We start from the raw sequence: 27246 nt of genomic DNA, 5'->3' as shown, positions 1-27246 counted from the left end.
GCCTGAGTCAATCATTCCTGAGCAAGGCAGCATCCTACCCATCGATATCACAGTGTAATACGTTAGACAAGAATTGTTTCCAGGACTTTGGAGGGAAATCAGAGCCAACTTATCTGAGAAAATTGATTCCTTTGGAATAAGGCTTATGATGGGATTTAAACTCCCACTTTGATCATGTGGACAGAATGGAACATCTCTCCCTAAAAATAATGAGCAATGGCAGAAGGTTTATTCAATGGTTTGTTCAAGATTCTCTAGGAAAATTATGTGAGAGACTGTGAATAGAGTAGTAGAGTAGAGTAGAGTAGAGTAGAGTAGAGTAGAGTAGAGTAGAGTAGAGTAGAGTAGAGTAGAGTAGAATGAATAAAATAGAATAGTCTTTAGAGTAGAGTAGGGTAGGGTTCGGTAGAATAGTGGTTTAGTGGTTTATTAGCATTTGTAGGCCGCCCTTTTCCCTGAGGGGACTCAGGGCGGCTCACAGAAAACCAGGGAGAGGGGAATACAATATTAAGACAACAACATATAATAAAAATAGTAAGCAACATTCATTCATCATTCGGGCGGGGTAGCAATTCTTATCCCCAGGCCTGACGGGCGAGCCAGTTCTTCAAGGCTATGCGGAAGGCCTGGACGGTGGAGAGGGTACGAATCTCCACGGGGAGCTCGTTCCAAAGGGTCGGGGCTACTGCTGAGAAGGCCCTCCTCCTTGTAGTTGCCAGCCGACACTGGCTGGCCGATGGAATGCGGAGGAGGCCTAATCTATGGGATCTTATAGGTCGTAGGGAGGTAATTGGCAGAAGGCGGTCTCTCAAGTATCCAGATCCACTGCCATGTAGGGCTTTATGGGTGATTAATAGCACCTTGAAGCGCATCCGGAGATTGACAGGTAGCCAGCGCAGCTCGCGGAGGATAGGTGTTATGCGGGTGAATCGGGGGGCACCCGCAATCACTAGCGCGGCTGCGTTCTGCACTAGCTGAAGTCGCCGGATGCTCCTCAAGGGCAGCCCCATGTAGAGCACATTGCAGTATTCCAGCCTAGAGATCACAAGGGCCCGAGTGACTGTTGTGAGGGCCTCCGGTCCAGGTAGGGTCGCAACTGGCGCACCAGGCGTACCTGGGCGAATGCCCCCCTGGTCACAGCCGTTAAATGGTGGTCGAATGACAGCTGTGGATCCAGGAGGACTCCCAAGTTGCGAACCCTCTCTGAGGGGTGTAGAATTTGACCCCCCAGCCTGAGTGTTGGAATGTTTGCCAAATCTTTGGGAGGGAAACACAACAGCCACTCGGTCTTTTCTGGGTTGAGCACAAGCTTGTTAACCCTCATCCAGTCCATAACGGCCTCAAGACCCCGGCCCATCACGTCAACCGCTTCATTGATTTGGCACGGGGCGGACAGATACAGTTGAGTATCGTCCGCATATTGATGGTATCTAATCCCGTGCCTGCGGATGATCTCTCCCAGCGGTTTCATGTAGATGTTGAATAGTAGGGGCTAAGACCGAACCCTGCGGCACCCCATAATTTAGGGGCCTTGGGGACGATCTCTCCCCTCCCACTAACACCGACTGCGACCTGTCCGAGAGGTAGGAGGAGAACCACCGTAGCACGGTGCCTCCCACTCCACCTCCCGCAGTCGTCGCAGAAGGATACCATGGTCGATGGTATCGAAAGCCGCTGAGAGGTCAAGGAGGACCAGGATGGAGGGATGTCCTTCATCTCTGGCTCTCCAAAGATCATCCATCAATGCGACCAACACGGTTTCTGTGCTGTAACCGGGTCTGAAGCCTGACTGGAAGGGGTCTAGATAGTTTGCTTCCTCCAAGGACCGTTGGAGCTGGAAGGCCACCACCTTCTCAACAACCTTCCCAAGAAGGGAAGGTTGGAGACCGGGCGATAACTATTGAGGACAGCTGGATCCAAGGATGGTTTCTTCAGGAGGGGTCTCACCACCGCCGCTTTCAGTGCGGCGGGGAAGTTCCCCTCCCGAAGGGAGGCGGTTACAACCGCCTGGATCCAGCCTCGTGTCACCTCACTGCAGTTAACAACCAGCCATGAGGGACACGGATCCAGAGCACAGGTGGAGGAACTTACAGCTCTCATGGCCTTGTCCACATCCCCGGGGGTAACGTCCTGAAACTCAACCCAGAGCTGTTCTACTTGATCCCCCTGTGCCTCGGCTGGAACTGCAGGTGTGGAGTCCAAGTCCGAAACCGAGCAATTTTGTCCGCTAAGAATTGGGCATATTCTTCAGCTCTGCCCTGCAGGGGTTCCCCCGTCTCCCTTTTGTTCAACAGGGAGCGGTTATCCTGAACAGGGCGGTGGGCGGGACTCAGCGGATGCAACCAGGGTGGCTATGTGTGATCTTTTTGCTGACCTAAGTGCCCTAGTATATTCCCTGGTGCAGGTGGTTACCATTGCTCGGTTCGATTCGGACTTATCGGACCTCCAACGGTGCTCTAGGCATCTCCTCCGGCGCTTCATCTCCCGAGCTCCTCAGTAAACCAAGGGGGTCTCCGGGATCCGCCGCCTCGGAGGAGCCGCAGTGGCGCAATCCGGTCGAGGGCCTCTGACGCTGCCAAGTGCCACGCAGCAGCCAGAGTCTCCACCGGACTGTGGGCGAAAGTGTCAGGAATAACCCCAAGCTCTGTCTGGAACCTTGATGGCTCCATAAGGCGCCTGGGGCGGAACCACCTGGTCGGTTCCTCCTCCCTACAGTGAGGGTTTGGCCTCCGGAAGTCGAGCCTCAGTAGGCAGTGGTCTGACCACGACAGGGGTATGATGTCGCTCCCCCCAGACCAAGATCGTAAATCCACTGCTCCGAGAGAATACAAGGTCAAGCATGTGTCCCGCTGAATGGGTTGGGCCTCGAATTACTTGGGTCAAGCCCATGGCTGTCATGGAAGCCATGAACTCCTGCGCCCCATCAGAGTTTTCACCGAGCGATGGCAAGTTAAAGTCCCCCAGGACCATCAGCCTAGGGAACTCAACTGCCAGCTCGGCTACCGACTCGAGGAGCGAGGGGAGGGCTGCTGCAACGCTGTTGGGAGGCAGGTACGTTAGCAGCAACCCCACTTGACCCTTGAGGTCCAACTTTAACAGCAAAGACTCACACCCGACAATCTCCGGAGCAGGGACCCTACGAGGAACTAACGACTCCCGGATGATGGCGGCCACACCCCCACCCCTTCCCTGGGCTCTCGGCTGATGCAGCACCTGAAATCCTTCTGGGCACAGCTCTACAAGGGGGACTCCTCCCTCTGGGCCCAGCCAGGTTTCAGTAATACATGCCAGGTCTGCCCTCTCGTCTAAAATTAAGTCCCGGACGAGAGGAGCTTTATGGACGACAGACCTGGCATTTAGCGACAACAGCCTGAGACCAGGGTCCTGACTACTTACGCCATCTGGTCTCGGAGTGGGACTCCCAGGGCCGGAAGGAGGATCTCTGTGATGTAGCGAACCCTCCTTCCCGGTAATGGCCTGCCCTGAAGTCCCCGCCGTATCTGCCCCTCCCTGTTATGACCGCAATACCCCGACCCTCTCCCGTGTCTCTGGTCCCCTCAACCACCCCTATAGCCCCCGCAACCCCCGGCAGGTCCTCCGAATCACACATACTCATACACTCCCCCAAACAGTCCCCACGTAATAGTTAAAAACACAAAATTTACAACAATAATCATAAAAGTGGGACATTCATTCATCTCATACGACCTCATGCATAGCCCATACAAAGAAGAAGGAAAAAAAAAAGATGAAAGAAAGAGTGAAAGTTAAAGTAGTTGCGCAATTGATTAAAAAGTTTTAAAATGCGAGTTCAGTTTGTTGCCATCAACTGTCCATCCACAGCCCAGACCACAGTTTCCTTCTGGGGATAGGCACCAGTAGTAATGATAGTAATAGTCAGGGCTAAGACAGACAGGCACACAGGGCCTAGGTCTATAGGTGTGGGAGATCTGATAAGCAGAGTCCGAGGCGGGAGGGAACCAGTGTTGGTAAAAAGGCAGCGTTGATGGAAAGAGCAGCGTCGAAGAATAAGGCAGCGTTGGTAAAGGAAACAATGCTGGAACAGGGGGTTATGTTGCTGGAAAAGTAGTAACAGTACCAGTAACAGCGTTGGTAGAAGGGACAGTATAGAATAGAATAGTATAGAATAGAACAGAACAGAACAAAAGATGAATAGAATAGAATAGAAGAATAATAGTATTTAGAGTAGAGTAGGGTAGAGTAGAGTAGAGCAGAATAGAACAGCAGAGCAGAACAAAATAGAAAATAATAGAAAAGTCTTTCTGGCCAAGTGTAATTGTAAGAATTTGCCTGCGGTGCATCAGTTTTCAATGTACATACAATCAAGAAAGTGTTCAATCATAGATGCACTCATAAATCCTAAGATAAAACCAACAAAGTGATAAACATACAATACTAATAGGAGTAGGTAATAGGAAATGTGAGATGGATAATAGTAATACAGCTCTACTACATGGTTAGATATCCTTAGGCATAATGGAGAGCTGTGGGAATTAGATGTTTAGCAGAGTGATGGCATAGAGGGAAGAAACTGTTTTTGTGTCTGGTTGTATTGGCATGCAATGCCCTATAGTGGTGTCCTGAGGAGAGAAGTTGAAACAGTTTATGTCCAGGATGTGAGGGGTCCCTAAATATTTGTGCTGCGATTTGTGCTGTGACCCTGAGGGAAAAAAATGTGGTTAATTCAATAAGTTTCCCATAAATGCCGTATCTGTGCTCCTGTTCGTTGCAAAGTACTTTTGTGAGGCCCTGCACAGCTGTGATACTGCAAATTAACCTTATCATCACCTGATTCATGAGTGGTGTACACATACATCTTATTTATTTATTTTTTTATTTATTTATTAATATTTGTAGGCCGCCCTTTTCCCTGAGGGGACTCAGGGCGGCTCACATAAAATCAGGAGGGGGAATAACAAAACAATGACAAAGACACATATAATAAAAGTAATAAGCAACATACATTCATCATTCGGGAGGGGCGGCTATCCTGTCCCCAGGCCTGACGGGCTAGCCAGTTCTTAAGGGCTGTGCGGAAGGCCTGGACGGTGGCGAGGGTACGAATCTCCACGGGGAGCTCGTTCCAAAGGGTCGGGGCAACTACTGAGAAGGCCCTCCTCCTTGTGGTTGCCAGCCGGCACTGGCTGGCCGATGGAATGCGGAGGAGGCCCAACCTGTGAGATCTAATTGGTCGCAGGGAGGTAATTGGCAGAAGGCGGTCTCTCAAGTATCCGGATCCACTACCATGTAGGGCTTTATGGGTGACTAATAGCACCTTGAAGCTTTCTTTCTGCAACTGTGCCGAGTTGTGCAAAATAAAGATGCAATGTAAATATGATGATTACGATTGTCATCATCGTTAACGGTGAACGTTTGAATTCGTAGCAAAAATATATATATATGGCAAAATCTATAGCACTGCTTGCATCGTTGATGATTCTAGGATCATTTCAAGCTCCTTCGAATCACTGTGAGAAAAGCCAAATAATCCCCCCTCTCAAATTAATAAATACACTCTCACACACAGATTAGCAAAATAAAGAGTTAGAAGGTACCAAGGGTGGGATTGAAAAATTTTAGCAACAGGTTCTCTTCCCAGTTGCTGGGTGGGGTGGCCTAGTTGGCTTCCTGAACCACGGTGGTGGGAGACATTTTCACCCTCCTCAAGCTCTGGAGGCTTTCTTATAGCCTCCGGAAGATGAGAACTGCCTCCCCTGGGCTCCAGAGGGCCTCCAGAGGCCAGAAATGGACCTATTTCTAGACTTCCAGTACTTCTGCTGGCCCATATTTCACCCTCCCAGAGACTCCGTGGGGACCCTGTACTTATCGGCATCCAAAATGGGCGCATGGAGACTCCTGGGAGGGGCAGGGAAGTGTGGGAGGGGGTCAGCCAGTCCTTGTAACTACCGTTCAGCAAACTAGATTAAAATTAACATCTGGTTCGCTCAAACTAGTCCGAACTGGCTGAATCCCACCCCTGCTTGTACCAACCCCCCCACCCAAGCAGGAGACCTACATCATTTCTGACAGATGGCAGTCCAGTCTCTTCTTGAAAGCTTCCAGTGATGAAGCTCCCACAACTTCCAAATGCAACTTCTGTTTCATTGGTTGATCACTGTCAGAAAATTTCTCCTTATTTCCAGGTTGAATCTCTCCTTGGTCAGTGTCTAACCCATACACACAGACACTCCTACCTATCCCTTCAATTCAAGCACAAACCCCAAATTAGCCTAGTGAAAATTCATCCTACATTTCCCCATGCAGTGAGAGGATGACAAAAATGCTTAATTTGGAATCGGTTGAAACTTATCATTTTCTGAATCTAAGAGAAAAAGAACAAGAATAATCATCCGATATTTAGGAATCTAAAAGAAAAAAAAAGGATAGAAGCATGAGAAACACCCTGTTTGGCCTGTAAACTAGAAGATTTTTTTTTTTTTTTTACTAATTATGTTTGGTTCTGTCTTTATTTTCTCTTTCTTGCAGGCCACTCCCATGCACCATTTCCTGGGTCACTATAATGACTTAATGATAGTTAATCTGGAAGAAACACAAAATTAAAGCTGTAAATAGAAAAACAGAATGAAAACTCATTAACACAATCATTGGATAACTTCAATTTATGTTAGTATTTTAAGCTCAGTACTGACTATGAAGAGTACTTAATATACAAATAATATCAGTAAATAAATATCCTAATTCACTTTATATTTAAAATCATTTTCTCTACTAATGGAGTGAACAATTAACTATTGCATATCTTTAAAGCAGACTTGCGAATCTCATACATAATAAATATATATGCTTGCTTTGCCGTGGCTTATCTAATTTAGGGTAACAGCTTCTTCTATTACATCCATGCTTAGTTCCCCTTCCTGCCTTTGATAGTTGTTAATGTCTATAATTTGCCACTAGTTGTCAGTACAATATTGCTTGCATAGGTAATCATGCTGTAGAATTACCTAGACAAAAAATTACTCACAGCTTTGTTATGAGGCAATGTCTTCCAAAAAAAAAAAAAAAACCCCTCTCCTTTATTCACAAACACTGGAAGAAATCCATTTACATGTGGAGAGACCAAGCCACCTCCAAACCACCCTTTTAAAAAGCTGCCCAAACAGGAGTGAAATTCAGCAGGTTCTGGAGAACCAGTAGTGGAAATTTTGAGTAGGTCAGAGAACCGGCAAATACCACCTCTGTGGGAATGGGAATATGAGGTGGGAATGGAGATTTTGCAATGTTCTTCCCCTGGAGTGGGGACGGAATGGAGATTTTACAGTATCCTTCCCCTGGAATGGGACGGTCAGAGAACCGGCAAATACCACCTCTGTGGGAATGGGAATATGGGGTGGGAATGGAGATTTTCCAATATTCTTCCCCCTGGAGTTGGGGGGAATGGAGATTTTGCAGTTTCCTTCCCCTGGAATGGGGAGGGAATGGAGATTTTGCAGTTTCCTTCCACTGGAGTGGGGAGGGAATGGAGATTTTGCAGTATCCTTCCCCTGTAGTTGGGTGGGAATGGAGATTTTGCAGTATCCTTCCCCTGCCACACCCACCAAACCACACCCACAGAACTGGTAGTAAAAAAAAAATGAATTTCACCACTGAAGGGGGCCCCCACCAGTGATTTCCACTACCAGTTTGGGTGAACTGGTCCGAACCGGCTGAATTCCACCGCTGACTTTAAGTAATCAATTAAGGTGAAAAATGTTACAAGATCAGTGGATACCCAGCACTTCAGGGACACATAAAATTGGATAACAATGCCTTTATTCTACTCAAAGTTGCATAGCTTTTAATCAAGGAATCTACAAAATGAAACGCTCATCAATTCAAGATATACGTGATACTTTCATTTTTTTTAAACTAGGACTACCATTTGGTTAAGCAAGCAACCTCGACAATTTTGCATTTTAATGTATGCCATTAGTGTACATTAGTGATAATAAAGTTATTCTAAGTCTATTGCTTAGCTTAACCTTTTGGGAGAAGAATAAGGAGCTATCACATTGAAATAATAAAGAGCCACCTTGTTTTTCTTAGCAGTACTCTTAAAAAATCTTCCTCGTCTTCAGAAAAGGTTGTTCGTAATCTAATTAGACCAAAGCTCGGGCCTCAAGTCAGCAGCCTTCCTATACACTTGCTTCAGCCAAGTTAATCTTTAAGGTGGCTCTAGTATGTTTTGGCTGAACTTCTAAGTGCCTCCACTTATTCCCTCAACAGACTTCTGGGCTGTGAAAATAAGCCTGCCCTTCAGATATGCAGAAAGTTTGTTGGGCTCTCTGCCCATTCCTTACAATCTCTTCCTTCGCACTTTTCCTCTGCTGTTTCTAAACCAGCATGTCTAGAAGTGTGACCAGAATGTATGGTTGTTGTTTTTTTCCACATGCTTTCTATATTCTATATATGCTTTCTTGATTCATGGGTCAATTTTCTGTTGGTGAAGAATTGACATAGTACAGCTTGCTGTTTAAAGCCAAGAGAGCAGGGGTGGGTTCCTGCCAGTTCTAACATCTTCTATAGAAGAGGTTCCACAAATCTACAGTGCCATTTAGAACCGGTTCCAGCTCCCTCCCCCCGCCCGTCCGCACATCATCAAGATGAAGAGTGAGAGGAGGAATTCTGGGAGTTGAAGTCCACAAGTCTTAAAGCTGTCAAGTTTGAACACCCCTGGGCTTTTTTTTCTCTAAAGGATTAGGGGTGCAAGGATCTTGTAACTTGACAGCTTTAAGACTTGCGTACATCAAATGCCAGAGTTTCTGAGCCAACATTTTGGTTGCTAAGCAAGAGCGTTAAGTGAGTTTCACCACAATTTACAAGTTGGCCACGCCCACCAGTCACATGGCCGCAAGCCACTCCCACCCAGTCACATGGCTGGCAAGCCACTCCCACAAAGCAGGCCACACCTACAGAAGAGGTTCTAAAAAATTTGAAACCCACCACTGCAAGAGAGAGACACTAAAAAAAAAAAAAAGTTAAAACACAAATAGTTAAGAAATACAACCATAACCAGGGAAAGTCTGGCAAAATACTGCATCTGTATGCATTTTCTGAAAGCAAAATGAACAGGAGGAAAATGTATACTAGATAAATAGGAACCCATAAGCAGGAAGAGACACAAGAGAAGTTCTTCTAGATTTGCTACCCAAAGCAAGGACACTTTCAGAAACATCCAGAGGGTGGGCTGCTCCAGATTTGCCTGGATTTGGGCGATCCTCTAGCAAAGATTCTGTGCAGTTCAGCAAACCCCCAAATTCCATTCCTGGCTGGCCATGTCCACCCCTCCCAGGAGTCTCCACCTGGCCCGTTTTGGATTCCAGAAAAATACAGGGCCCATGTGGAAGCTTGGAGAGGGAAAAATGGGCCCATTTGCAGCCTCAAGGGAGTCTCCGGAGCCTAGGGGAGGGCGTTTTTGCCCTCCTGGAGGCTTGAGGAAATCCTCCGCAGCCCAAGGAGGGAGAAATATGGGCCTCTCAGAAATTCCAGGAGGCCCGTCAAGAGAGCCTCTGGAATGCAGGGAGGGTGAAAACATACCCCACCCCGGCCATGGTGTAGGAGGCTAACTAGGCCACACCAACCTGGCCATGCCCACCCTGTAACCAGGCAGAGAAACTGCTGCTAACATTTTTGAAGCCCACCCCTGCAAACATCTTCTTGGTATCTGACCTTGGTATCTGAACCTGGTATCTGAACATGGAATCTTTGGATAGCCAAGTTGTCAGGCCTGCAGCCATCTTTTCTTTTGGATCTTGGCCTGCCACACTTTCTATTATTCTGAATGGGTAGAACTACCAGCATGGCAGTGGGAGATTGCACCATGTGGTGGGTCAAGATTTGAACTTTCAACTGGGTGGGGAAAACTTTCAGATTTAGGTTTCAGATTCAGGTTTTCCCAGATGTTCCAACATGGCTCTCTCAATAAATTGGAACTTTGAGCAATACTTTGCCTTGGACTGATTTACTTTAGATGCTATTTGGAACCCTGACACAAGTTAAAAATATTTAGGACTTTCAAAGGAAATCAACACTTGAATTATGTCCAATGTGACATTTTGGCAACTGGAAAAAAACAATGCATTATTCCAACACCTTGCAACAATTAGCAATCTAGGGGCAGCATTTCATACCACCTGAAATTTCCAGATACTTTCCAAGTCAGGTTCATGTCAAGAGGATTAAATGGGCTAAAATTGTTACCTTTCTACCTATATTTCGCTCGCATATTTTGTATCATTATATGAGCTCTATTTGTCACGGAGACCATTCCTGCATAAAATGTGACAGGTAGTTTCAGCCCTTCTGGATCACTTAACACAACCATAATCTCAGTCTTGGCCTTTGAGATCATATTCCATTTTTTGTGTGATTATCATCTACGACAAAATTGCCTGCAATCCATCTGCTGAAAGATAATCACTTTGGTGCTTCAATAAATGATGGATCCTCTTCAGTATAATCATCCAAATCAAACATTTGGTTCTCTTTCCTCAAAATGTCAATATATATTCCACTTTACTTCTTGGGATAAAGCTTAAGCATTAGCCATTCTGTTGCCATAGGAAAGAGAGACTAACCCTTTGTAAAGTGTTAAGATCTTCAGAGGAAGGTTTCTACCTAATACAAAGCCCGACTGTCTTGAAAAAAATTGGTATTGGAGGAACACCTAGAGACCAATTGCATTTATGTTTTGTTTTCGAGGCCTCCACCACTTGCCATAAGTGAAAGGAAAGGATTTTGTGACCAGAAAAATGTTCAAAAACTACACAATAGCAGTAGTTCTCACATCCTAGTGCAGTGATGGCAAACCTTTTCGACACCAAGTGCCAAAACCAGAACATGCATGCATGTGTATGCAAGTGTGTGCGCCAGAGCACCGGAAACTTGAAGACCAGCTGGCCACCACATGCATGCCTGTTTTTCGGCTGTTTTTTTACTGTTTTCAGGCTGTTTTTTTGGCCCGAAAAACAGCCTAAAAATGGCTTGAAAACAGCCCCCCAAATGCCCTGGAAAACAGCCTGAAAAATGCTTAATTTGGGGGCGTTTCCAGGCCATTTTCCAGTGCTCCGGTGCCCACAAAAACCAGCTGGCCGGCACGCATGTGCATCGCTGGAAAACAGAAGAAGAGCTGGCGAAGGCATGTGACCCCACAGAGGGCTCTGCGTGCCACCTGTGTATCACTAATCACAGCTGACGCAACTGCATGAAACTTTTATATGTTGCTGGTGATACATAATTATTTACAACATAGATAGAAATGAAATGAAACGAAACGAAACGAATAGAATAGAGAAGTAGAGTAGAGTAGAGTAGGGTAGGGTAGGGTAGGGTAGGGTAGAATAGAATAGAATAACAGAATTGGAAGGGGACCTTGGAGGTCTTCCTAGTCCAGCCCCCTGCATAGGCAGGAAACCCTACACCACTTCAGACAAATGGTATCCAATCTCTTCTTAAATACTTCCAGTGTTGGGGAGCTAAAGCTCCTTATAAGTGCTTGACTTTTAATACGCAATTTTATCCATTTCTAATTTTTCTAGGCTTTGATTATGTGCCCTCTAGACATTTTCAAGTCTAGAAACTGCAAAGAAAATTTCTAGATAGCAATCTATTCCTAACCCTATTCTCCCAATGGTACACCCACTAAAAACAGAACCCATCCATCTTACAAGTCCTAATAAATGTAATAAACGTAAACGTCTTTCTGATGGTCATCTTCTTTTCTTTCCTTCCACGTTTTTCCAGGCACTCTCTTTTTTCAGAGAGTCAGGTTTTTTCATGATATGTCTGAAGTAGCATAATTTGAGCCTGTCATTTGTGCCTTGAAGGAGAATTCTGGTTGATTTGTTCAATGATCCCTTGCTTTGTTTTCTTGGAGGTCCAAGATATTCCCATGGGTTTTTCTCAACTAGAATTCTTTAGAAGTTAACAAATATTTTTCAAAGAGCTTACATGGTAGTACCAGGAATGAAAACATTTTGACCCTATTAAATTTTCAACAGAGTTAAAAAGAAACTTAAGTTTGAAAGTACGGGGGATTAGATCAGGCAGTCTAAGGTAAAAAATAGTATTCAATGAAGAATATGAATTCCCCATACTTAAAAATGATACAACTACTCCACTCCATTGGGAATCAATTCGTGGGAAGATAAAGGGATATGTGACTTGTAATAGTAAAGTAACAATTAACTAATAATTAATCATATCCAGGATCCAGGATTCTGCATTCAGAGGGACTGAAAGGGACTGACGGCCCAAGACTATCCAGCCTAAGGAAGGATTAGAACTCACAGTTCCCCAGTTTAAAGCTGATGTCCTCGTCATGACACAAGTGTATTATTTATTCATTCCTTCATTTAATGTACGGACAGATTAACAGAGTTGGAAGGGACCTTGTAGGTCATCTAGTCCAACCCCTACGGCTTACCCCAAGCAGGAGACCTGGCCTACACCATTCTGACAGATGGCAGTCCAGCTCTCTCTGAAGCCTCCAGTGATGAAGCGCTCACAACTTCTGAAGGCAATTCTGGTTACCACTAGTTGATTGTTCTCACTGTCAGAAAATTTCTCCCTTATTTCTTGGTGAATCTCTCCCTTGATCAGCTTCCATCCATTATTCCTTGTCTGACCTTCCGATGTCTTAGAAAATAGCTTGACCCCTTCCTCTCTGGGGCACCCCCTCAACTATTGGAAGACTGCTATCATGTCTCCTCTGATCCTACTCTTCAATAGACCCTAGCCAATGCCCATTTTCCTGCAACACTTCTTTGTGTGTTTTAATCTCTAATTCTTTAATTAATATTAAATAACTTTTTTCCACAAAAATATGGAAGTGCAATCTCCCAAAACTCAAAGCATTTCACTAAATATATATTCTCATTATTTAGGAAAAAACACATACCTACGCGACACTCGTCCAATGGTTGTGCTACGCTTTGGAGGAAAATGCACTTTTGAACGTACATTTCCCTGGAAAAAAAAATCATGCAAAATAGACAGATGGTAACCACAATCAATAAACATGCAATAATTTGGGTTGTGGCATGTGATTTGCTTTTATTGTTCTTGATCAAGTAAATAGCATCTGGGCTTCCCTTTCTGCTTTATGGGGAAACACCTTGCATTTACTTTTCCTTGATTTCACTAGTCATCTGTTGGGTCATTACACAATATATTATTAGAACCATTTTTCAAGCAGCCGTTTTTGTATAGGATGTGTTTTAAATATTCAAAGTACTAAAGGTAGCAATGTCATTTCTTTCATAGTTACAGAATGCCAGCTCCCAGTGTTTTATCCTAATGATAAATGAGTTTGTCCTTTATGTATAAAATATTAGTTTGTGTTTGTTGCAGAAGATTTTTTTAATAATAGATGAATTTTAGGTTTGCGCAACATATGCACATAAAGTTGATTAATTTGGTTTTTAAAAAATGCAAACTAGACATTACTATATTACTTTGCAAAATGCACAGCTTGCAACATATTGTCTCAGTGGGAACTTAATTGATTGTAAAATGTGTCTTATTTCTACTTTTGATTTATGTAAGAAATTGCAGTGGAAAGAACATTCTTTTTTTTAAAATTTCTGTGCTTCTTACATGGGACAGCACTGATAAACATTTACGCTCAGGCGGGCATTATTTTGTAGAGAATTTTAAAATTTGAGGAATATGAATATTCACATGCTGAATGTAAATAAATCTCTCTCTCATCTCTTTTTTTTTTTTTTTTTTTGAATATTCAAGACTCTGTATTTCTTACTTTTCACTTATGTTTGCACCCTGGCAATATTTAAAGTTAGATTTTAATTGTAGTTAAAAGACAGGACCCCATAGGCTAATCATAATCTATTTATTAATGGTTGTTCCGTTTTTCCCCCCAGAAGAATTCTTACTGTATTTAGGAATACTCAACCGTTATGCATCAGAACAAGTAAAGAAATGTTTAGAAGAAAAAGGCAAGTAATTTTTAACATTTAATGCACTTTATGGAATAAATTGTTTATGGGCCTGGCTTTTGTTACATCCAAGAATATCATCCATTTCCATCTGATTCCATGCTACACCAACATTTGTAATAGAACATATAATAATAAAAATTTCCTGTAAGCTTTTGCAGCACACTTGATGTCAGTTAAAGAACTAAGAAATACCTTATTAAACGTTTTAAATAATTTATTTCTTTGTGATTTAACTAAAGGTGACATTGGACAAAAATATAATAAATCTGTATTTGCTAGTGGGAAAAAAACCCCCAGAAGATTCCCATATCAAGGTCCTTACCTTGACCCCAAAAGCCATTTTTGTGACTCTTGACAATACAATCCCAATTTATGTTACCTCCATAACAACCAGTTTGATATCGACTAGGAAATATAATCATAAGGAAACTCAGCACTGATATAAGTTTATCTCTAGGATGAAGGCCAAGAGATAAACTACATATTGTTGGTGGAGATTCTGATTCATCCAGGTCATGGCTGTCCAAAGGTGCTTTTTTAAGAGGCAACTGAACTTTCTTTTTTTCCCCCTTGAACATTTTTCACTTCTTACCCAAGAAGCTCTTCAGTTTTGAAGTCAGAACTGAAGAAGCTTCTAGGATGAGAAGCAAAACATCTTCAAGGAAAAACAAACCAGAAAAAGCACCTTTGGGAAATATATTGTTGGCTTATGAGCTGAGGTGGCACAGTGGTTAGAGAAACAGTACCACCAGGCTACTTCAGCTGACTGCTAGCTGCAATTCAGCAGTTCACAATCTCACCAGGCTCAAGGTGACTCAGCTTTCCATCCTTCTGAGGTGGGTTTAGAATGAGAACCAAGGAGTGTTGAGGGAAATATGATGACTAGTAAACTGCTTAGAGGGGGGCTGTAAAAGCAGTATGAAGTGGTACATAAGTCTAAGTGCTATTTCTATATTTGCCTTTAGAACATTTTGGCATTCAAGGTAAGAATAGCGTGACAGGTTAAAGAAAACTAAGATGGCGTCAGTGACCATGTGTCGAACATTTTTTTTTAAACATTTTTTAAAAAAATGTTGGGAATTTTGAACATTCGTTCTTTTTGATCCTATTGAACTTGTTTGGTTGGTAGGTTTATTGGATTCATATGCCTCCCTTCTCCCAAGGACTCAGGGCGCGTTAAACATTAAAAAAAAAAAAACATATTACAAAAGTTAAAAAAAAATAGATATATCCAAAAAAAAAAACCCATTGAGATTAACAATAACATTTTTAAAAATCGATATTAAACTTAACAATAATATCTCATTATTTTGTTCAGGCCAGGCCGGCTTGAATTGAATTGAATTGTTTATTATTTATAGGCCGCCCTTTTCCCTGAGGGGACTCAGGGCGGCTTACAATTCGTGGGAAGGGGAGTGCAAGACAATATAACACAATACGTGAATAAACAAATAATAACAATAAAAACACAACAGTCATTGGCTTGCTGGGAAAAGCCAACTTTTTAGGGCGTGTCGGAAGGACCGGAGGTCGGGGATTATACGAAGCTCCGGGGGCAGCCCATTCCAGAGGGAAGGCACTTCCACAGAGGAAGGCTCTCCCCCTGGGGGTCACTAGCCGACACTGTCTGGCCGACGGCACCTGCGGAGGCCAACTCTGTGGGATCGCACTGAATGGTGGGAGGCTACCGGTGGCAGTAGGGTGATCTCGCAGGTATCCTGGGCCTAAGCCATGGAGCGCTTTAAAGGTCAAATTAGTACCTTGAATCGCACCCGGAAGACAACCGGCAACCCAGTGCAGGCCGCCTAAAAGGGGCGCAACATGGGAGCACCTAGGTGCCCCCATGATAACCCGCGCAGCTTGTGACAACTTGTAACAGATTATTCTTTATATTGTGGTTTGGAGCACCAGGAAATCCAGATCCACTTTTCCAATGTCCAGAAAATGCTTCCTTTTGTGAATCCCCCCCACCCAAAAACCTTACAAGATGTTTCCATTTATAACCAACTCCCTATTATGCCACGAGCTGCAATTTTATTGCAAAATTCTAACTCTCCTTCCCCCCCCCCCCCCCCCACGTAATAATAAATTGTCCTCTGCCCAAATTTAATCTATGATAGCATTTAGCTGGGGGTTTGAAGTAAATATCACTAGATAAAAGCCATCTGGTCCCAAATAATGGGACACTTGAATGCCCGTATTAGTGTTTGAAAATGAGAGCACAAATCTTCTAAAAGGATTAATTTCCATAAGAAAGATAGCTCACAGATCTACAAAGGCGTAAATTCAAAACATAATAAACTGCCAAGAGGGAAAGGTAGATTAAAGTAAGGGAGAAATACCTCGTTACTCTTATATGGAAGAGATTCTCTATCAATTACATTTGCTACAGGAGAATTGTTCAAAGCTTTGAACTATCAACTACAACCTGGAAGACATTGTGTGAAAGATGTAATAATCCATCCACGGATGATATGTGCGTGTGTGTCTAAATATATATATACATAAAATCAAGCTTATCATTCGGATATTCAACAGGAGAACACAAAGATGCTCGGAGTCTTACTGTAATATGGAGAGCTAAGCAAGTTTTGTATATTTATTTAAAGATTATATTTGACAAGAGCTTTGCTTTATGATAGTCTAAAAATACCACCGTTGCCATGCAAAGCTACTTTTGCTGCCCTTTCGAATATATTTTCAATATCCTGTTTCAAAATAAGTTCCTTTCAATGGATCCCTGATGTGACGTAACTGGTTATTTTTGACCTAAATGGTTGAAAACAACTCCTAGGCCCAGTGGTGGGATTCAAATAATTTACCAACAGTTCTCTGTCCTAATGACCAGGTGGGTAGGTGGGGCTTAGTGGTCATGTGACCGTGTGGGAGTGGCCAACTCAACACACTAAGGTCGATGGGCGCTTCGCCTTAGCTGTTACAATGTAATAAGGGTTAACGAAGAGGCAGTTTCTGTAAGCAGGGCAATAACGATTTAAGCTAGAACACCCACCAGAATGTTTCCTTCCTGCCTTCCTTACGGATAGCCCTGTAAGTGGAAAAAAACAAAAGACGATTTCTTCCAACAAACCGGTTCTCTGAACCTCTTAGAAAGTTAAGAACGGTTCTCCTGAATAGGTGCGAACTGGCTGAATCCCACCACTGCCTAGGGCCCTCCAAAGGTGCTTCTTTCAAGAGGCGAGGACTTTCTTTCCTTTTTTTTTCTTTCTTTGAAGACATTTCTTTGAAGAAGCTTCTTGGATGAGAAGAGCAAACATCTTCAAGGGAAAAAACACAAAGTTCAGTTGCTTCTTGGAAAAACATTTTTTGGGAGAACAATCACCTGGATGACTGGGAATCTCCATAGACATTCCCAGTCATCGTCGTCATCATCATCATCATCATCATCATCATCATCATCATCATTTAATGCATCCCATAATCCCTTGCGTGGTAGAGTCTGGGCAACTAAATGGAGCTAGCAGAGGATTTAATGGCCAGATGTCCTTCCGGTTGTTTGTTCAGCAGATATATTCTCCTTGTGCAGAGAGATGAGAGAAATAGCTATCTCTACCTAGGATTGAACTCACAGCCTCCTGATGTGAGGCGAGAACTCTACCTCTAGGCCCACCATACTACTCTCCATAGACACTCCAGTGTCCTCCAGAAATGACCTCCAGCTGGTCATTTTAGCATGTCAATAAGGCCACCTGGAAGTTTATTTGTGTCATTGGGGCAGTGGTGGGTTTCAAAATTTTTAGAACCTCTTCTGTAGGTGTGGCCTGGTTTGTGGGAGTGGCTTGTGGCCATGTTGACTGGGTGGGCATGGCTTGACAGCCATGTGACTGGTGGGCGTGGCCAACTTGTAAAATGTGGTGAAACTCACTTAAAAACACTCTTGCTTAGCAACCAAAATGTTGGCTCCAGAAACTCTGGCATTTGAAGCACGCAAGTCTTAAAGCTGTCAAGTTACAAGGACCCTTGCACCCCTAACCCTTTAGGAAAAAAAAGCCAGGGGTGTTCAAACGGTGACAGCATTAACACTTGTGGACTTCAACTCCCAGGAATTCCTCCTCAGTCATGTTGGCTCAGGAACTCTGGTATTGAAGTGTGCAAGTCTTAAAGCTGTCAAGTACAAGACCCTTGCACCCTAACCCTTTAGAAAAAAACCTTAGGGTGGTGTCAAACTTGACAGTTTTAAGACTTGTGGACTTCAACTCCCAGAATTCCTTCCTCTCGCCTCTCATCCTGATGATGTGCAGACGGGGGGGAGGGAGCTGAACTGGCTCTAAACGGCACTGTAGATTTGTGGAACTTCCTCTATAGAAGAGGTCAGAACTGGCAGGAACCCACCCCTGCATCGGGGTCACCTGAGACATTATCTCCAGTCTACACACAGTCCTTTCAATAGTTCCAAGAAGGCCCCACACCCCACTTGCATGGTGACCCTGACGACACAGACAACCTCCAAGTGGCCTCAACGACTCTCTAAAGACGGATGCAAGTGACCAGCTCTCTGCAAGGAATATAAATCCTTCCCTCACACTCCCCTCCCTCCAGTCAGAGCAGAAGAAGCTCCTTGGATGAGAAGAGAAACATCTTCAAAGAAAAATCTGAAAGTCCAGTTTGCCTCCTGAAAAGCACCTTGGGACAACCATCACCTGGATGACTGAGAATCTCCATAAACTTTGAACTAAATGCCTTTCTTTTAGTGGTCAAGAACTTCTTGGACAGAACGCCTGTTATCTTAATCAGCACAAACACCTCTCCGTCTATGCGTGTGTATGGTTGATCCTCAACATACAACAGTTCATTTAGAGATCGCTGGCAGTTACAACAGCACTGAAAAAAAATGATGACTATTTTTCACACTTATGACTGTTGTAGCACCCCCATGTGATGCACATTTGGATGCTTGACAACTGACTCGCATTTATGACAGCTGCAATGTGCCAAGGTGGCGCAGTGGTTAAATGCAGCACTGCAGGCTACTTCAGCTGACTGCAGTTCTGCAGTTTGGCTGTTCAAATCTCACCGGCTCAGGGTTGACTCAGCCTTCCATCCTTCCGAGGTGGGTAAAATGAGGACCCAGATTGTTGTTGGGGGCAATATGCTGACTCTGTAAACCGCTTAGAGAGGGCTGAAAGCCCTATGAAGCGGTATATAAGTCTTAACTGCTATTGCAATGTCCCGGGATCATGTGATCCCTTTTTGTGACCTTCTGACAAGCAAAGTCAACGGGGAAACCAGATTATCATAGTAAGTCTGTTGCTCATTTGTGAACTGCAGTCATTCACTTAAGAAGAGTGGTGGAGTGGCCTAGAGGTCATGCTCTTGCCTCACAATCAGCAGGCTGTGAGTTCCATCCTAGGTAGAGGCAGATATTCTCTCTTTGGGGCAGACCCGAGAATTTATCTGCCGAACGAAACTCCACATTGGTGACAGGAATGGCATCCGGCCACTCTGCTAGCTCCATTCAGTTGCCCAGACTCCACCCCACAAAAGATTATAGGGTCGTAAAATGATGATGATGAGCGACTTGCTTAACAAATGTGGCAAGAAAAGTTGTAAAATGCAGCAAAACTCAATAAACTTCTTACTTAACAACATAAATTTTGGGCTCCATTGTGATAGCAAGTTGAAGACTATATGTATTGTAAACTTTCAATTATGAAATGTACTAATCTCAGAAAGATCATAGTAAGATCATTCTGACCAAGGGAAACTAAGCACCCATTTATGGCATCTGAACCGGATGAAAATTACGTATGTCTCCTTGCTAGAGAATAAATGAAGTACAAACAGCTCATAACTTTTTTTTTAAATATTAAGTTAAGGGCCTCTCTCTCTCTCTCTCCCTCTCCTTCCCCCCTCTCTCTTAACTGCTCCAAGAAAGCTGCTTTTATTTAAAACATAAAGATGGTAGTTACAAGATTTCTGCAAGCATAACTGCTATTCCATTAAGGAAACGGCACTGCAAACAGTAAATACTGCCCCCAAGGGAAATGTAAGTATTGATTTTATTACTACGTTGGTTGGTTTGTGTTTGCAATTGTCAACTCTCGTTTTAGGTTGTGCATTAAGTGCACTTATAATAGCTTGAGAAAAGAGTAAATATTAATTAGAAAATATTGGTAATGCTTTTATAAGTTTGGGGATTGGTGAAGAATACACATATTTTAAATGAGGGGAAAAAAGGAATGCTGTAAATATAGCTGAGACGTTTAAAAGACCAAACCATAATGGCTATACCATTTCTGAGCTGCGAATATCTGGACGAATGGCGAGAAGGGAAGGAACCGTTCATTCTTGCACTTTTGGGCTGCCGTTTAGTAGCTGGTATGTTAGAAATAATTGTCATGTTCCAATTAATTTATAGGCCTAATGAAGTTTAAAAACCAAAACCAAATTGATGAATAAACTTATTCAATGCATGTAGTAAAAGTGATGTAAGGTAAAGGTAAAAGTTCCCCTTGCACATATCTGCTCATCATTTCCAACTCTAGGGAGCGGTGCTCATCCCCATTTCAAAACCAAAGAGCCAGCGTTGTCCGAAGATGTCTTCATGGTCATGTGGCCAGCATGATGAAACGCCAAAGGTGCACAGAACTCTCTTACCTCCCCACCAAAGGTGGTTCCTATTATTTCTACTTGCATTTTTTATGTGCTTTTGAACTGCTAAGTTGGCAGAAGCTCGGACAAACAACGGGAGCTCACTCCATTGAGCAGTGCTAGGGATTCGAACCGCCAAGCTGCCAACCTTTCTTATCAACAAGCTCCGCCTCTTAGCCACTGAGTCACTGGGTCTCTTAATTTATAGGCCTAATGAAGTTTAAAAACCAAAAACCAAATTCAGGATTGATGGATAAACTTGATTCGATGCATGTAGTGAAAGTGACTCAAGGCATAATATTTTCATTTGCCAGTTTCAGTATTCCCAAAGTCAAAGTTTTGATTCCATCCACTGATGTTGCTCCGATTTCACCACCGGAATCTTGGGCTCTGCACTGGAAAGTGTTTAGGTAGTTGTGCGCTTACACCATCAAGACTTGTGCTACCTGTTTTGCTTGGCCACAGCTACTAGATTAAAATGGTTAAACAGCTCATCCATCAGAGTTGAACCCTAAGGATCTTAGACAAATCAGAGTGGCTTTCTAGTGCTGGTGATCCAGTCCAACAAAACATATCACACAACCAAAACTGCCTCATACAACTAAAACAATATTAAGGCTGACATTTTAGAGCTGTGTATTTGAAAGGAAGGGACACAGTGGCTCCGTGGCTAAGACGCTGAGCTTGTCAATCAGAAAGGTCAGCAGCTCGGCGGTTCGAATGCCTAGCGCCGCGTAACAGAGTGAGCTCCCATTACTTATCCCAGCTTCTGCCAACCTAGCAGTTCGAAAGCATGTAAAAATGCAAGTAGAAAAATAGGAACCACCTTTGGTGGGAAGGTAACTGTGTTCCCTGTGCCTTCGGTGTTTAGTCATGCCGACCACATGACCACAGAGATGTCTTTGGACAGCGCTGGCTCTTTAGCTTTGAAATGGAGATGAGCACCGCCCCCTAGAATTTGGAATGACTAGCATATATGTGTGAAGGGAACCTTTATCTTTACCTTATTTGAAAGGATATCTTTGGAAAGTGTGTCCTTGAAGTGGGGCAGCCTCTGGAAGGCTTGGTGTGTTTGCTTCAAACATTTTCACCACCTCATGTCTACACAGGTGCATATCTAATGCACATGTTTCCCAAGGACATGGTTGCTTTAATGAGACCAAGTCTTGATTTGGAACTTTGCACACAGCTTAGAAATGCCTGCTTCAAAAAGTGTTTTTTCAGCCTATCCAAAAGTGCTCTTTTTAGTAGGCAAAGCAAATGCAGAAAATATTCATTTTTGCCCTGATTGAAAGTGGGAAGGCAGCCAAGACTTCCTCATTGAAGATGGGGAAATGCTCAATCTGTTCCAAGGTTTATTTGTTTGTTTTCCCCCTAAACCTGGCTACCAAATTGGGTTGTAAAAAGACATTCAACCCAAAAGCAGTTACACTTATTCAATTAAATAAATACTTATTGAAATGAACGAGTGAGTGAATAATGAATATTTCATCTATTAAATAAATTATAATAAATTTTAAAGATTCTTCTACGTGTTTGCTTAAAACTGAAGTTCCTTTTGGAAGCCACATATTTGTATACACTAAGAAACTAAGGAGCAGAATAATTATAAGGAGACCAGCACAGCCACAAAATCCCAGGCAATCTGAATCAGCGAATGGATTTTGTGTGTTCTAATCATTGCATCTCAACATTTTAATCCGATGTGAGCTTTACAATATTTTCATTTTATATGATTGTGTCCTCATAAAAACAAATTTTATACATACTGCTAGATTCTGATATGACTTGTGGGGGCTTTTAAAACTATAATCCAGACATGACCAATTTAACACAATTCCACTGGTTTTGACATAGTAGATTAGAAACATTTTTTTTTCAGTTAATTTTTCCAGCCGTATCACACAAGTCTGCCTAGAACAAAGATTCTGAAATAATGTGAGAAGGTTTCTTTTTTCCCCCCAGTTGTATGTAAGCCCTTATTACAACATTAAGAGACTTAAAAGGTACACCACAAAAGGAAGACATAGCAGAGAGATTGCAAATCCCCACATGGATTAAGCAAAATGACTACACAATAGTATATTTCCCCAGCATGTTTCAGTAAGAAGAATTCACTTTTGAACATGGAAGGAGAAGGGGAAGAAAAAAAAAAACACCCAATGGCTTTTCAGCTTTTGGTTGCATTGCCTTAGTAAGACCACACTTGGAATGCTGTATCCAGTTTTGGTCACCATATTATTAAAAAAAAGATGTTGAGACTTTGGCAAGAGTGCAAAGAAGAGCAACAAAGATGACTAGAGGACTGGAGGCTAAAACATATGAAGAACGGTTACAGGAACTGGCCATGGCTAGTCTAGTGAAGAGATAAACCAGGGGAGACATGATAGCAATGTTCCAATATCTCAGGGGTTGCCACAAAGAAGAGGGGGTCAAGGCTAGTCTAGTGAAGAGATAGACCAGGGGAGACATGATAGCAATGTTCCAATATCTCAGGGGTTGCCACAAAGAAGAGGGGGTCAAGGCTAGTCTAGTGAAGAGATAGACCAGGGGAGACATGATAGCAATGTTCCAATATCTCAGGGGTTGCCACAAAGAAGAGGGGGTCAATTTATTGAAAGCAAAACTCACCATGAATTGTTCTTTTTCTCTGTTGGTCTCTGTCTCTGTCACTGTCTCTCTGTCTTTGTCTGTCTGTCTGTCTGTCTGTCTGTCTGTCTGTCTGTATCTCTCTCTCTCTCTTTCTCTTCCTCCCTCCCTCCCCCTTTCTCTCCAAGTGGATCCACAATTCCTGGAACCCCCAATCTGTGATCCCACTGTAAAGCTTCAATGATGACTGCATTTGTGTTCAAAGCCTGAAAATCATCTACTATTACATTTGTGCATAACCCTCAGAGAATCGTCATTCATCTTCTTCAAGCCAATATTCTAGGGCAATCAAAGTTATTTCAAACCGTTCATCTGCCCCAACCATGCAAAGTTTAATGATGGCATAATAACCAGATATGTAGATGTTAAACAAGGGATACACATGGTATGTACAGCTATTTGTATTCAAAATATTTTTTTTCTTTTACAGAAAAGATGCTTCTTTTGGACTGCCCTGATCTCTTTCAGATATTGGTGCTGGTGGCATGTATCTCCACATACGTGCGAAATCTAACTAGACCTCCATTCTAAGAGAAGCCTATGACAGTGATGATTACCTTTTTGTCATTGTTTGCCAAAATCGTGCGCATGTCCCTGCACCTATAATGCAATGCACGAGTGACATCCCCATGCCTCACTCCCTGTGTGTGTGCACATGTGACACCACCATGCTCCCCCCGTGCATGTGCTCACAACCCCCCCGTGCCCCATTTAGACCTCCCTGCAGCCTCCTGGAAGCAAAAATGGGCCATGGGGGGGACGGGACACGTCATACTCCCCTGTGTCCCATTTTGGGTGTAGTAGGCCTCCCTGAACCCTCCTGGGACCAGAAATGGGCTGTGGGGAGGGACACCTCTCCCCCCACCCCCGTGCATGCACATACAAACCAAAATTAGCTGGTAGATGGGAGGTGCACACACTGAGCTGGGGCAATGGCTCGGATGTCCGCAGAGAGGGCTCTGCATGCCCGCTCTTAGAGCCGAGATGGCGCAGTGGTTAGAGTGCAGCACTGCAGGCTACTTCAGCTGACTGCAGTTCTGCAGTTCGGCTGTTCAAATCTCACCGGCTCAAGGTTGACTCAGCCTTCCATCCTTCCGAGGTGTGTAAAATGAGGACCCGGATTGTTGGGGGCAATATGCTGACTCTGTAAACTGCTTAGAGAGGGCTGAAAGCCCTATGAAGCGGTATATAAGTCTAACTGCTATTGCTATGCCACACATTTCATTGGTTCACCATCACGGGATTCTAACACTAGTGGCTAAACCGATAGAGAGTCACACATGCATAATGCCAGATCTTTGGGTCTCCTCGGGAGAAAGGAAGCTCTGTATTCTGTGGCTCGTCAAGGGTGTTAGGCACACTCAGTCTCATTTAGCATTCTGAATGTCTCTTGTGAATTTGCCTTTAAACTACACATCTATGTACTTCTGCATTCCTGGGAACTCTCTCAAGTGAATGAAAACATGACCTTTCTAGTAGTAAGTTAGCTATAATTGAATCCAATTGATTTTAGTGACCTTCACTGGACCAAGCTGAGGTTTCGTCGGGGTGACAACATGTGTATATATTTGGGTGTGGGAGGGGTGAGGGTTGAACTTCTATGCTTGTATACAAAGTGCCCGTGGCTTGTACATCTACAATAGCTCTTAAAAACATACCTGAGGAGTGAGGAAGAGGGAACAGAGCATTCTGGATGCCTGCCCAGCTGAACTTTTCTTCCCTTTATTCTCTCCCAACAACAGCCCACAAAGGGGGGGGATCTCTGAAAGGCAGGCAAGAAAGCAGGGAGGTGACAATCCCTGATGAGTAGGCCTCTTCCATTCTCTGCCATTAAGAAATGCCACATGGGGAGTATCTACCACTGAAGTGCATCTGGACTTTTTCCTCTTGGGAGAGACTTTAGGGAAGCAGACAGGGGTGGGCTGCTGGGGGTTCGCATGGGTTTGGGTGGTCCTCTAGCTAGGATTCTGCACAGTTCAGCAAACCCACAAATGCCACCCCTGGCTGGCCACGCCCAACCCGCCCTTCCCACCCACCCCTCCACTCACAGGAATCTCCATGCGGCCCGCTCATCATGCCAGGTAAGTGCAGGGCCCGCGTGGATGCTCGGAGATGGGGGAAAATGGGCCTACCGGAGGTTCTGGAAATCTAGAAACAGGTATGTAAACAACCTCCAGATGCATCCGGAGCTGAGAGGAAGCAATTTTCACCCTCCTGGAGGTTCCTTCGGAGCCTGGGGAGGGCAAAAAATGGGCCTAATGGAAGTTCTGGAAGTCCGGAATGGTCCTGTTTTCCAACCTCCAGAGGGCCTCTGCAGCCTTGGGGAAGCAGTTTTTGCCCTTCCAGAGGCTTAAGCAGGATACCACCCCCCCCCATGGTGTAGAAGGCTTACAGGGCCACGCCCACCCAGCAACGGGGCAGCGAACTTGTTGCTGCAATTTTTGAAGCAAAAGACCAGCCCACAGTCTTCTACCAGTGAAAATGGAGCATGGGAGGGTTGCGGGCAGCCCTCCCAAGCTCTGTTTTTGCTGGCAGAGAGTTGCAGGAGGCCGCCGCAGCCGAAAACGGAGCTCAGCAGCCTGTTTTCGCTGACAGAGCACTCAGGTCGCCACAGGCGCCCTCAATGCAAGTGACATCGAGCTGGCCATGCCCACCTTGGCCACACCCACCCCATCCCTCCAAGGTCAAACACAACCCTGATGCGGCCCTCAATGAAATAGCGTTTGACACCCCTGCTCTATGACTTGTCAGAATGATTTGTACCAAATCCTGTTGAGATCTTTCTGCTATTTGATTTCAAAATGATTGTCATGACTAAGATAAACACCTTTTATTTTAATGCTATACCTATAAATATATGACTCTATCTACTGCGGCTAAACTCTTCATTTTCATTAATCGCGAGGAAACAACGCCATCTCCATTTACAGTTGTTAATATAACAATGCCGTTTTCTATAATGAGGTGACCTTCGTTTCTCCTTAACCCTTTTCTTAGCCAAACCACCCACCTCAACTTTGCCTTCTGTTTCTCTAATCTTCAATTATTTATGTTTTCTTCATGCTGTTCTGTCCGCCATGGGAGCAGAATTGTGTTTGGTGAAATATAGAGCTAATTATACCAAGAATCTCAGCAAGAAAAAGACCGAACAGATGTTACTTCAGACGTGCTATGAGGGCCTGTGCACAGAGCCCGCGTAACAGAAGGACTCAACAAGCATCTGAAAACAATATACCATAAAGGCAGTTTAAACGGGCAAAATATTTTAAACGGAAGAAAATAAAAGAAAGAATGTCAGTTCACATTGCTCCTAAGCACTTACTCAGCTGGTCCCCAGAGCTATTACGTTCAACGTGAATTTTGTGATGCTCTGTAATACAAATATGGAGGGTTTATACTCTTGTGATGTGAGGAGAAATTTACATCAGCTAATGACTTGAAAATTGCTTCAAAACCTGATACTTAACTCAACCTTTTTTCTTTATAATGAGGAACACACTCTATTTAGGGAGTGAGGCTTTTTTTTTTCAAATGTGTTTACAAATAGAAGAACAAAGAGACTCACTGCCTATGGTAAAGATACTTCTTTAACTTTTTTTCTGTCAAACATTCAAGCTGAATGTTTTCTATCAAACATTCAAGCTGAAAAGCTTAAAAGATCTAACGCTAAAAGTACAATTGAACAATAAATTAAACTGATTTGTCTCTTGCATTCATATGCTCTAGACAAAGGACTGATGTGGGTGTTTGGGTTTTTAATATATAAAAATAAAAAATAAATAAAATAAGTTTATGTTGTGACTTATAAGTAATAATAAAACTTGTGCGCATGTGTATGTATGTATCTTACCTACCTACCTACCTACCCACCCACCCACCCACCCACCCACCCACCCACCTACCTACATCTATCTATCTATCTATCTATCTATCTATCTATCTATCTATCTATCTATCTATCTATCTATCATCTATCTATCTATCTATCTATCTATCTATCTATCTATCTATC

General features: G+C 43.6%; 1 protein-coding gene across 1 annotated transcript in view; it reads right to left on the bottom strand.

Moving 5' to 3' along the window:
- Positions 1–27246, bottom strand: part of LOC116514648 (dachshund homolog 1-like) — a 430376-nt gene that overhangs the window by 159129 nt on the left and 244001 nt on the right.

The sequence above is a fragment of the Thamnophis elegans genome, chromosome 11 (genome assembly GCF_009769535.1).
Source record: "Thamnophis elegans isolate rThaEle1 chromosome 11, rThaEle1.pri, whole genome shotgun sequence".
NCBI lineage: Eukaryota > Metazoa > Chordata > Lepidosauria > Squamata > Colubridae > Thamnophis > Thamnophis elegans.
This window is presented reverse-complemented; position numbering and strand designations above follow the sequence as displayed.